General features: G+C 44.3%; 1 protein-coding gene across 8 annotated transcripts in view; it reads right to left on the bottom strand.

Moving 5' to 3' along the window:
• PIK3CB (phosphatidylinositol-4,5-bisphosphate 3-kinase catalytic subunit beta) overlaps positions 1–13,332 on the bottom strand; it is a 109,337-nt gene that overhangs the window by 72,579 nt on the left and 23,426 nt on the right. For 7 of the 8 annotated variants that reach the window (XM_083849300.1, XM_083849303.1, XM_083849302.1 and 4 more), the window contains one exon: positions 4,773–4,945. The gene's annotated coding sequence lies outside the window, so the exon portion shown is untranslated. Of the gene's footprint in view, positions 1–3,858; positions 4,533–4,772; positions 4,946–13,332 lie in introns of those variants that run through there. The other variant, XM_083849308.1, reaches the window with a different exon arrangement.

Here is a 13,332-nt window from a genome sequence, read left to right as displayed (position 1 = left end):
ATATTCTTAGTAATTAATTAATTCTTATTAACTGACAACATCCCTAAATGACGCTCCACGTCTTCCACAAAAGTATTTATCTACCTCTATGACCCAAACAAGCTACCGTGCACCTGCTGCCATTTGCTCCAAACTCCAGACTGGCATCATCAAACTCATCTTTGAATCCCCGCGTACTCCTGTAAATCCAGTCAATAAGTACAGGGCCGGGAGCAAGGGGAGCACAGAAGTGACACAACGCAAGAGCAAACACTGCAAGCTGTTAATAGACTCCACACCATATAAAAAATTCCATCAATTCCAAATTCAGATATCAACAGAAGCCTCTGCTTTCTGCATTGGACACCAGAGGGAACAAAAGCCTCAGAAGAACATTGTGAAAAGAAGTTTACAGCATTCGCTCTAAAACTCTGGTATTCCTCAAAAGTGAATTTCCAAAATGTAGTGACATAAATATACTTATTATTTATAAGACTCATAAAAAGAAATCAAAGGCCTCTCACCTCCTCCTCTCAAGAGAAAACTCACGCAAAGAAGAAAGATGCCATAACATACATACAGATGCAAAAATTAAACCCACAACACAACTTCTTTTTCCATTACAGGGCATAACTTTCCCATTCAATCATCACTGTTTCTGCAGAAAAGCATATTCATACAGCTATTTTATGAGTAATATTCCCAATTCTTTATGATCTCTTAGAAGCATTTATTTGTAGAGGCAGATCTATCCCATCAGGTCAACTCACTCCACCCCTGCCCCAAGGAACTATGTATCACTTGTTCAACAGTTCCTGTTAAAAATTAAGAAGTGAAGAAGTAAAAAAAATAAATAAATCTGCGATCACACGTCAGAAGTAAAACTATTCAACATTACAGCAACACGCAGAATAAATAACACAGGCATAAAACTAGAAGCTGGTATCTTTGATGGAGTTAAGATATTTTGATGTGGAATTCACAAAGTTACTCTAAAAATCCAAGTAACTACTGCGAGTAATAACAAGGTATACAGAAGCAGAAGATCTTTACAGCAGTCCTTTACAATTCATTTTCATAATGAAAATGTAATGCAAAACTACTTATCAAAAGCATGCATATTTAACAATTCTGAAAGAAACAAAAAGTAAGCTTTAGATAGTGAAGCTTATATTAAGTACATTTTGCATCAAGAAAATAATTATAGTACTTTTTAGTGCTCCTTTTAAGGTATGTAGAAACAAATATTTCCATAGCTAGATTTAGGCCCAAAGACACAAAGTGACAGAGTACAACCCATTCCCAATTTTAAGTCAAGAGTATCTAAGGTAAGAAACAGAGTAACTGAAGTTATCACAGCTGCCCCCACTTTTTTTTTTTTTTTTTAAATGCAACTGTAAAACACTTGGGGCATTTCCCCCTCCATGGCCAAAAGCCAAAGCCATGAACTGGAGGTAGCAAAGACTGTACCTGGGCCCTCTACCTTCATACAACCAATTTTACGCAAGGCTCCTTCCTGCAGCACACGGGCGATGAAACTGTAGCCACCTTAAACTGCTGAAACCAAACAAAAAAAGCAAAACAAACAAACAAATCAAGGCAGATGGTACAACTGCACCAACCTTACTTCATGTCAAAGGCAACTTTTTTGATGTTATCGGTTTCACTATTTGTTTCTTTAATCTTCTGAAGCCCGTGTGTAAATTGGGTTACTCTGTTCGCAACTTATTCACACGCATATTTACTCACTGGGGCCTCACCCTGAGACTGTAAGAGATGTAAATGGCACCGCGTTCCTGAAGGTACTCCCACCAGGCTCAAAATAAAGATTTACCCTTGTAAAACTGACAGACTGTACAAGTCAAGCAACAACAACGTTCTTTGGCCAGCGCCGCCCATGAGCTAACTGACACTCCGGGCATTGGAGAGGTACACCTAACCTTAGCCGTGGCACCTCTGTTACCTGCTGTAACCTGGAATCCTGGGCCGTCAGCATACACCTTGCCATCCCAAAGCAAAACTGCACGATCACAGGCTTTTACTGTGATTTCTTACAATTAATTCTAAGACCTGTTAAATTTCTGAAGCTGATATTTGCCACAAGATCTAATTTAGTTATCCCAGCAAAACACACAGAAACCTTCCCACGGTGAGCGACTCTGTGAGGACTAACAGCACTGCCACAAAACAAACTCTTCAGCATGCTCAGACACTAAAACCAAATTTTTTTTCAGCCCTCAGGGATTCCAGGTCCTCAGATTTGAGGCAAACTAATTGAGACTTGAGATGTAGTCTGTGTCACCAGGTGTATCAACACTCTAAGCATAAGCACAAACACACATTTATTAAAAACAAACAACAAAAAACCATGAGCTTTTCTATGTACCTGTATAAATGATGCTTATTTTGGATTTTTATCCCTTGCACTGCTTTCATAGAAACTGGCAGCTGTGAAAAAGAGCTAACTTATAGTTAATAACTTACACTCTGCTGCTGCCAAGCATGGCAGTCAGAAAACCCATCTGAAACCTAACCATTGTCAGGGACTTTGCATAAAATGTAACATCAAATAATAACAGATCCACAACACGTGGCCATGTTGGCAACTCATAGAGAACCAAGGAAAGTTTCCTTGTGTATCTCCAGATCTATGAAAAAGCACCTGAGCCACTTGAACTCTGCCTCTGGTCACTGAAACACAACACTGGCTTTCTAGCTAAACAGCCAAACGCCAGCATGCATTTCCACCTACCTCAAAAATAAAAACAGTTAATATTTTTCCTGTATCTTCCAGTATATGTAGCATTCTGACAGCTTATGTTTTTATGGAATTTTGTTTTTAAATGTCATGTTTGCCAAAAAGAGTACATTACAAATATATGCAAGCTGTACAGAAGTCATGCAACGTTTTACAAGCTTACTACAAGCACAACTTCCAAGAAAGGAAAAGGAGTAGTGAAATCAGAGGGAAGAGGCAAAATATGTTCTCTCCTTACTACATCACAAGGATCCAAGGAAGATTTTTATTTATTTTTTTTTTAAGAAGGCTTTCCTACTCTACAATTTGGAGATCTGCCAAAACTCCATAGACAATTGGGGAACTGGCAGATCTATGACATCAGATATTCCAAGGAAGTGAAACCTGACTTAACGGAAGAGATTTTTATTAAAGAACAACAGATACTTAAATTCACTCTAACAAAAGTATTTTAAGACCATACAAAACTTTAAAAATTATTAAAAAAAAGACCTTCACATAATTATAGGCAAAAACTCCAGCAAAACATATTTCCAAGTTAATCCACGGGAAATTATTCCTGATATCCCTAAAATCCTTGACATTCTCCACCCCCCCAAAGTAGGAGAAAGGAGTTACCGAGGCATTTTTGTTGAATAAGACTTCTGTTTCCCTCAGTCCTCTCAAAAGCTCTGCTCGCTGGCATGAAACTCCCAAAGCCTGGAGAACCCTTGGTCTCAAGTTTCTGGACCTAAGCTCCCGAGCGACCCGGCCACCGATCCCCCAGCCAGCCTCACGCATCCCCCCGGCCATCGCAGCCCTCTGACAAGCGGACGGCCGGGCAACATTTCTTTACGGGCAGGTTTTCCCAAAGGCACGGAACGCCCCCCGAGGTTCCCTCTCGCACCAGCCGACAGCGGGCTGCGCACCCCCAGCTAACCCCGCAGACCCCAGGACGATGCCTGCTCACCACGACCGCTCACGTACCCGCTCGTTTGGATGCTCAGTGCAGACCTGAGCGCGCACACGAGGCCGACGGGCTTCTGCCAGCCCCGGCGGACCCCGACCCGGCCCCGGACCCCCGGCACCCCCCGGCCCCACAGGAGCCCCCGGCTCCTCCCGCCCGCCGGTTGAGCAACTACCGTGTGGCAAGGCGCCGCAGCCCAGAGCTGCCCCCTTCCTGCCGAGCTCGCCGGGGCGGGGAGGGACCGAAAGGCGCCGGGGGAGCCCCGCGGAGAGCTCGGCCGCCCCTCAGCCCCCACCGGCCCGGCCCGGCCCGGCCCAGCCCCGCCGCCGGTACCGGCCCCGCCGCCTCCGCGGGCACTGGGAGGGGGGCGGTTACCATGGCGACAGCTTCGCCCTCGCCCCCCGGCCCGCCCCCCGGCGCCGAGCGGCCAACCAGCACGCGGCTTTCAATATCGAGCCGCCGGCGGCAGCCAATCAGGAGGCGCGTCCCTCCCCGCGCGGCGCGGCCCGGGTCCATTTTGCCCCGAGGGCCGGGGCCGGGCCGCAGCCGCCGCTCGGGCAGCACCGGGCGGCCCCGGGAGGCCGGGGCTCAGGGGCAGCGGGGGGGGCAGGAAGGGCCCAGGTCCTGCTGCTGCCGGCCGGCCCCGTCCCGTCGCAACGCTCCTGCTGCCCTGAGGGAAAGTAGGGCGAGGCTCGTCCTCGGCTGCGTCCAGAGAAAGCGCGGCCAGGTTCCGCGTGCCTGCCCCAGAGCCCCGCAGCCGCGCCGGGTTCTGGCAGCGCCGCGCGTTTCTCTCTGTCCCGCTTCCAGGCATTGCAGTTTTGAAAACGGGCGCATTTAGTTCCTCGCCAGCTTCACCTACCGAGCGTCAAGGCGCTGAAAGTCCATTAAATGGGGATTAGGAACACCCAGGGGTGGGTGGCTGGCTGTTTCAAACCCGCCCCAGCACGGATTGGCTGGAGATCTATGGGCAGGACAAAGCCCGTTTATTTTCGGAAACTCACTTTTTTTTTTTTTTTTTTTTTTTATGGTGAGCATGCACTACAATATCTACACAAATCTCGGCAGAAGTTAATGAGAAACCTTTCCTACCGTGTGCCAGCGGCCTTCGCAGCCTGTATGTTGCCTGTATCAGTCAGTGGCTCCCCTTCGTGCTTTCAGCCAGTTCTTTGGAGGCTGCTCAGCACTACAGGCACCGTTTCCGAATATCATGCTGCTTCTTCATACCGCAGCAGTGTGGTAACTTCACTTAACTTCCCTTCTTCCTGGAAAAGAAAAAGCCAACGGATTTAAAATGAAAGGGACTGGTTTATCAGGCAAGAGTACAGATCACACCGAGACAGTATCTTCTCAATGGATCACGTCCTATATAATCAAGTTCAGTTCAGCACGTGGAGCTACTGATCTGTTTTGTGTAAAGTGTATATTGCTACTGAAATGTATTTCTGAAAAATAAGGTATTCATGAAATCCAGTATCACAAAAAGTCCCAGATATGCAACTTTTCAAGCCAGTCTAATTCTTGTGCTTTTTACATTACATATTCCAGATAGTCTTGGCCTAGATATTCAAACCTTGGCTGCTGGTTGGCCTTCATGATGACAAATGGTTTTGTGTCTGACTATTCTTGGAAAGGCTGGACAACATTTTTTAGAAAAGAGCTATTCACTCAAGATTTTGCAACGTGACATTGTTGTTCTACAGGCTCTGGTACAGTCTTTGTAAAGTGTAAATCAGCTATGATGCGAGTGACTTACTGGATTAACCACAGGGCTACAATCCAGAAACTTTAAAACGTTTACTGCGCTGCCATCTTTTCAAGTGAACACCGATGCCTTGAAGTACCTGTCACGCAGAAAGCCACGAGCACTTAAACATTGTCTTGTATAGACACCCTTCGCTACATCTACAGATAGATTTCAGTGAAATCCACTCAGAGTTTTTCTGTAGGTTTGTGATCCACACTTAAAATCTCTTTTTTGAATTCTCTTTTTTGCTTTAATGCCTCACTATTTAATGGTGGGAGTGAAGAGATCTCAATCAGAAGTTATCTACGTACTTCATATCACAGTCGAGCAACTTGCACGACATTCATGTTCTTGGCAGACATGGAGTTGATATGCACAATGCGTGCAATATGGGTAAGGAACTTCTCTGAAGCATCTTAAGTAAACATTTTTATTTTTTTACCCTAGATGTCAGTGAAAAAAAATGAGGTTTTAAGTATAATTTTAATTTTCAATTTCCTTATTTTTAGATTCTCTCCCCACCCCCTTCACAAAACAAGTGCTCTATTATTCTACCCCCCCAGGCTATTGTTACACATGTTCTCAGTATAACAAAAGGTTTTTGTCTAAAAAGACTGTATCTGAGTCATGTCTTTGCATGTGAAACAGCTGTACACCTAGGGCACATTCTTGGTCACTTGAAAGTGTATCATTTTTAGCATTCTGGGCTTACATTATTTTAGCCCTGTGTAACTGCAACGATCAGGAAAAGGAACTAACACCCAAGTTGTCTGCACATCTGCAGACATCACAGAACCGCCGCAGCAGACCTTGGCAGAGGAGAAAGAAAATGCGAGTGGAAATGCAGCGTGAAGGATATTTGGCCGAAAGCAGAAAAAACTAGTCTGAAGAAAAAAACAAATAAATCAGCTTAGAAAATCTAAAGGACAATGATTCAAAACAGCCAGGAGATGCTTAGAAATCATTTATAACAAAATTTTAATGCTGATGGCAACTTGCTAGCGTCCTATATTCGCTCCTTTTAAGTCTTCATCTGTACTAGAACAAATATCCTCCAACACCTAAGGTCGTTACCATGTGGGGGAAAGAAATTTCAGTGCCAAACAAGAAAGATTAAGAAGTGCTAATAAGTGACTAAATCATTCTGGTGTGACAGTTTTGTGCCTTGTATTTAGAAAAAACAAATCACGGGAATCAGGTTTAACTAGCAAAGTTTATATTCAATCTCCTAGAAAGAAAATATTAAAGACATTCCTAAGGAATTTGGTATGTTTACTAAGTCTACCCACGGCTGAATGCATGAGGTCAAAGTCCTGCAATACCATCTAACACTGCCACAGCTTATAAGCGACATGATACAGGAGGGTATGGTGTGAGGCTCAGCTGATAAATAAAACTGGTCGGCTGGACTGGACCTTCCCAGCCCCTGCAGATGTTGGACCAACCTAGGGGATCAAAGCCGCCCTCTCCCACCAGGGCCTCTCTGGGCACGCTGTTACAGCACTAATGGCTGTGGCGAAGACCCGATGACCCTCACCTAGCTCCAACTGGAAAGCATAACGCTCCCTCCGAAGGTGTTCTGCGCAGCTCCGCTCCTGTAAGAAGCTGCTCTTTTTTCTGTACGCTGACTGCAACCAAGGGGGAGGCAACAGCAAATAATGGACTGAGTGACACTCAGTACCAGACTGCAAATGCAGATGTCAGACAAACGGATGCTGAATTTGGCCAATGAAGCTACAGCCTGCAGCGAGAACGAGCAGCTTTTAACACCGCTTTGCTAAACCGTTATTTGGTACGTGCAAAATGCAGTGGGAAAGTTCTGAGGACTTGTAGCATACGTAGAGGTGCCAGAGGGACAAGCTGTTATCTAAAGCAGGACCTCAAAGAGCACTGACACCCAGATACTTGTCATCCCTGCACTTCACTGTTCTGCCGTCTTTACTGAATTCAGCGTGAGGCCTTTCATTTTAAAACTGTGAGCCTAACTTAAATGACCTAAAGCCGCTTGAAACAGAGGGCCTCTTCCTTAACCTCCCTGACCTCTGCTGACCACTGTAACACGCCAGCAGTACGAGCACATCAGCTGATACATCCGTCAGGGCAGACAGAGCCCTGCTGTGAGCGAGTGGGCTGAGCTCCTTCCCCTTTTCCCCTCTGATGCAAGCTGCAGGAGCTGGTACGCCAGGGTGGGTCCGAGCCGGAGAGAGGCCTCGGCCCACCAAAGCTCCCCTGCTTGCTCACAGAGCACGGCTGCTTCTCTCAGGCTCCCAAAACCCAGACCACGGACTGGGCGAGTTGGAAAGGAGAGTCCCTCTGTACAGAGGCTGCAGGTGTGCCAGTAAGAGCTGGGAGCGAGCCTTCTCTCCCTGTTCTGTAGATCCACACCAGGAAGGTGCACCACAGTATTGCTTCGGATCACAGAGAAGCCATGACTAGAAGTACTCGGGCAGGCACTCTTCAATGGTGGCATTTTTGATCATTTATGCCAATTCTGTGCCAACTGTGTTGTAATAAAGCAGCATTTTTGATACAACTTACCTGTAGAGGAACTCCTTCAAAGCACATAGTTGTCGCTCAATCTGTGCTATAGCATTTGTCTACGTGGTTGCTTATGTTCTGCACCTGCTCATGGCAAACACGTTTCTAGGTATGGCCTCACTTTATAGGACGGGTTGCTCATCGGGCATGTGGACACGCATGTTGCCTCAGACAGTGAAGATCAAAAGAAGTTGCTCAGAGTTAACAAGACTACGAGCTTTGCAAAGAGCAAGCGCATCCTGAAGTGGCAGGGTGACCTCGCTGCTATAGATATAACATATAATAGATATATGTTCTTTATATATAAATAATATCTGAATATTTCTACATACTTCTTAGTTCTTCCAGTTTCCTAACACGGATTTTGCAAAAACAGTTCCATTCATCGACACAAAATAACATTTCATCAAAAGCACGACACACAGGCAGATCTCCCGCTAGCTACTGTCTCACCTGCCCACTTTGCGGGGCTGAGCTCATACCCTATTATTAACATTTCTTTGTCATAAAAAGAAGCGCTGGATTGTTAGGATTGCCACTTTTTAGATGAGACGCTGAGTTCCCTTGTGTTATTTCTGCTGACTTTTCTAATCAAATATAAAGATCCCATGACACATTTTGACAAAAAGTAGGGCACAGCCAGCTTATTTATTCCTTTACTAAAAATAGGCTTCAATGTCCAGCAGGTTTTAATGTGTTACATAGCACTTTAAGTGTAATAGCTGCCACGCTTGCCTTGGTACACATATATTACCAGTTATGTTTATCTTTGCAATGTGCTAATTATGAAAATCAAGCATCAGGTTTCACAATTAGCTTAGTAGTTCCATTTTGCTAAAATTCTTACTAGGATTAGACTGTCCAGCAATTGAAAAGGCAATAAAATAGGTTCTTATCCTTACAGGAGGAGCTTGTGACACCCTTCCAAGCACCACACGGCGTGTCTTACATCCCTTGGGTTAATGGTATATTACTGTTCTCAGCCACAGGCAAGGACTAGGGAAGAAATGAATTACGAGAACTGGAACAGAAACGGCTTAAAGAAACCCACCTCTCCCCCACCTTCCTTACATATTTATTTTCTGGATGGCCTTTCTGTTAATGCTGTTTTGAGAACAGAAGAGATGTCACGACTGACAGTGAAAGAGTAACGAATACTACTGTGCATCACACTTTTTAATGACTGTGGCTCTGGAATGTGCTAAGGTAGGCTTGTTTCTGAATCTGGCGTTCCAGAAGACTTTGAACTCGTGTTTTGTCAAGTCTGCTTAGAGATCATTGTCCAGTCACTTACGTCAATGCTGTAAATCAGGGTTAGCAAAACTTCATTTTGTGTAGAACTGCCATAGGAGAGAACAGAGTCTTTAGCCCTTGTTTTTAACCTTTTAAAGCCCCTAGCCTTTAACCTACACCAACGTGGTTACGTTGAGTAACCTGTGAGTCAAATACATTTACTGACCTGCAGCACACAGCGAACACCACTTCTGAATTTGGTCACGTGCCATTTGTGATTCATGAAAGACCTGCTCAGAAACAAGTCTTTCTTTATCTCCCACAAGCTATATGTCATGTATAAACCAAAGAAAGAGATAAAAGCAAATGCGTTTTATTACTGCTCCCAGCACAGACACTGCATTAACATTTCACTAGCCCACAGAAAACATGATCACTTCAACCCCATTGACGGTTACACACTACTAGTAAGCTAGTATAAGTATATGTATCTGTACCTACATACTAGAGCAGACTAAAAAAAACTATGTGAAATTTCAACATCAATAAACACAAGAAAAATAACATATTACATGCAACATCATTCCTCTTAAAATACCTATTTTTAGCTATAAATGGACTATAATTTTGAAACCCTATTTAAAATGTCAGATTTGAGCTTCCTCACACTTACGAATAGGTTAAGATTTTAATAGTACTTATGAGTTTCTATTTTTAAAAGGACTGTCAAAATACATGTAACTAGCAGTTAGGCATTCAAATGGAATTTATGGATTTCTTACTAAGAATGTCTTAAGTGCCTATAAACCTCTCATACTAATTTACGAGCATCTATTCATATCAATGTTTCTTTTGCTATAAAACTCTTTTTCAACGCTAAGATGGTGCAAATAGAGTCACTAAGACGTAGTGAAATCAGTGAGAACCAAGAACATGCAACTCTGGTGGAACAAACTGAAGCACTTTCATCTCATGGATTTATAAATTTAACTCATCACCATCACAAGCCTTGAGTTCTACCCTCAGAAAAAAAAAAACAGCGTCTGATGCATTTCAGAACAGTGTTATTAATCCACAAAGTGTTATTAATGGGCGCTGCACAAACAGTGCTGCAGAGATTCTGGGAATACTCCCAAAATGCCATGACATAGTTTGAAACAATTCCCCCAATAAGTTTTGTTGCTGGAAAGTGCAGTCAGCCTGAACCAGGAAGACTCATGTTATTTCTAGGAATTACAGTTTAGACAGTTTCTTTGAGCTACATACACATCATCTTCCTTTTTAGTCCTAAATAGTCAATGTTACCGAACCTGGCTAGATGCCATAAGAAAAAAAGTATCATTGCAGCATTGAAAGCATATCATCGTTACTTTTAAAACTAACAAATTCAGCCTCGCCTTACTACTTCACAGCTCCATGCTTTGTGCTCAGTCTCTTTCCAACACTGTTTCCAGGTATTGATTAACCAAATCCGAGTATGTGCCTCTTTCACCCACTCAGTCTGGCAATATATCACAAGTGTGAAAGCTTCATTTCTATGAATCGTACCCCAGCAGATTAAACTACTGTGCAAGTGATGCCAATTCTCTATTTATCATAGCGCTGTCAGTGAAACAAATCACACAGCAGGTGAATCATGACATTACTGTCAGTTTGGATGCCAAATAAACACAGAGGCAAGCCGGGAGGTGCCAGCTTAACTTCACGCTCCCCAGTCAGTTTCTCCTTCCCATCTCCTTCTCCTGTATCACGGTGACATTGCTAATATGAGCAGATGAACTGTTTTGCCCTTTTCTCAAGGCACAGTGCATTTGGCTGCAGTTCAGGAAGTCCTTCAGACACATCAGAAGACCGAAGCACACACTGAAGCAGCTTGCCCAGGAGAGTGCTTGCTGCTTAAGCCTCTGAGAGGGAAAGTGGGGTTTCATTTCCAGTGTGAAAACCACATCCATTTAAGTAGCTCCACCACTTACTGTGTAGCTCTCCTGCTTGGAAGGGGTTCACTGAGGGTTTCTGTTGAAATTCTGCTGTACAACAAAGCAAGATATCACTGCCCAGGGCCAGGCTAGCCTTCTGGGTATGGCTGGGTCACCTTTGCAAGAGAACACATTCCAGCAGTTTATAAAAATGTTTCTGAAGAGGGTTTTTTTGTTATTATTATTCCCGGAACGTCTCTCATTGCCAAAAAAACGTAGCTATGCTCAGAAAAATATTCCACGGGGAGCAAACATTCTTCGGCAAAGCCATTCCTCCCTGCTCCACCCCAGATAGCGTTACACAAGTGAATAATGCATGTCAAGGTATTAAGCACCATGTAAACATTTCCAGTAAATGTTCCTGCTGCAGGCCCCGGCTTAACTGCTATTGCTTTCCTCTGTGGCAGTGGAAAAAAATAACTTCCTCCATTCTTCTGCACCTAAAGCTTAGTATTAATGAAGCATTTCCTCCTACCAGTCACTGACTGGAGGCTTCTTCCTTCCCTATCTCCCAATATAGATCTTAAAAGTCTTACCAAACGAAGCTTTACTCAGGAAAGGATCTCTCTGATGGCCTCACAGCCTCTGCAACGAAGTAACTCAATGTCCCAGAACGCTGCAGTTATGGTAGTACATTTAAGAACAAAAAGGCAAATTCCTGTCAGCAGCATGCTGGGTTCTTCTCCTCTTCTCATACCACTGAGGATGTTTTACATGAACCTCTGGCTTCCCATCACAAATTGTCCAGTGATTATCCCCCCCTGGCTCTGAGCCTATGTATTTTCACGTATTTTCTTCTCAGGGAGTGAGAGCACAGTGTTGGGAAGCCACGGCCCTTTTCAGACTGGTAGAGGAAATCCCCTTGGAATTCAGTACTGCTTCAGGCATGCACATGTTTGCACAGCGTGTACCAGTAATTCCTCTTCCTTCGCTGTCTCTGACACTCCACAACAGGGGCAAATGTGGTTCTGAGCAAAGCAGCCAAAAGGGGACATGCTTCCAAGGGAGGAACGTAAAAACGCTAAAATATCACTCAGATGAAGATAGGCTTTTGGATCACTCCAGTGAGACTGAAATCCATTAGTCCCAAAGGAGAACTGCCCAAGAAAATTTCTGGGATTTTCCACTGGAATTTGTACGTTCCCAAAGGATTTGCTGTAGGAGACCGACCTAGGGTCAAGTATCTGAGGAACTCCCAGCAAACAACACCAAATTCCACTCTCAAAAGCACTTGGGCAAAAACCTCACCTTCATACCCCACAGCCCCATTCAAAGTCATGCATTTTCTATAACATTTTCCAAGTATAAATTATTTCTTTTAATGTCTGCTAGCAGCACAGGGCCGGCTGACAGTTGCAGGGTGAGCCGCGCTGTTCTTTGCACAACTGAATCGTTTTGCCGGCAATCCTGGGGCCTGACCGAGGCCACGGCACCAGCAGCACTGAGCATTACTTAGAACCAAGGGTCCCACTGATCCTGCAACATCTTTTTTTAATACACAAAGCCATCTGAAAACAAAAGAGCTCAATAGGTCTTCAGAGTTGAAAGTATGACAAACTAGCATAGTGTTTTAACAGGTTTTTGATAGCCTTTCATAAGCAACAGCACACACGCGGTTTTCTGGCATAGCAAAACACAAGAACATCCAAAGATAGGATATTAATAACCTGTTTTGATGTTTACTGATCATTTGGCTCCAATCAAACTTTTTGGAAGACTGCAATGAGCTCCCCCAGGCTTCATTATGCAGTTGCAAGAAGACTGTTCCCAGAGACAAACGGCAAGTAGTAAGAAATGTACTCCTGTTTGGGCAATAAATGGAAAGCAGAAATACCAGAAAGCAACCTCCTCTAACCCCTCTCTGTCCCCATGCTTACATCAGCAGCCTTTTTGCCTGGTCTCCCAGACGTGGATGAGAAGCAATGAGCTTGCAGCACTGCCTAGCACAGCCCCAGAGCCAAGGCTGCCAGCTCTCAGAAGCCTTCCACCCTCTGCACAGTAACTGCAGCACCGATAGCAGTGACTGTTCAAAGAAAATAGAAGCACATGGAAACAGAAATCGTGGCCGTCGGGGCAGAATCGGGTCACAATAACACGAGAACTGCTGCGCACATCTCAGTAACTGATACGGGGCTAGTCTTTGTGTACGGGCCAATTA

Source organism: Anser anser (assembly GCF_964211835.1).
Source record: "Anser anser genome assembly, chromosome: 9".
Lineage (NCBI taxonomy): Eukaryota > Metazoa > Chordata > Aves > Anseriformes > Anatidae > Anser > Anser anser.
The sequence above is the reverse complement of the archived record's forward strand: the minus strand, read 5'-3'. Positions and strand labels throughout refer to the sequence as shown.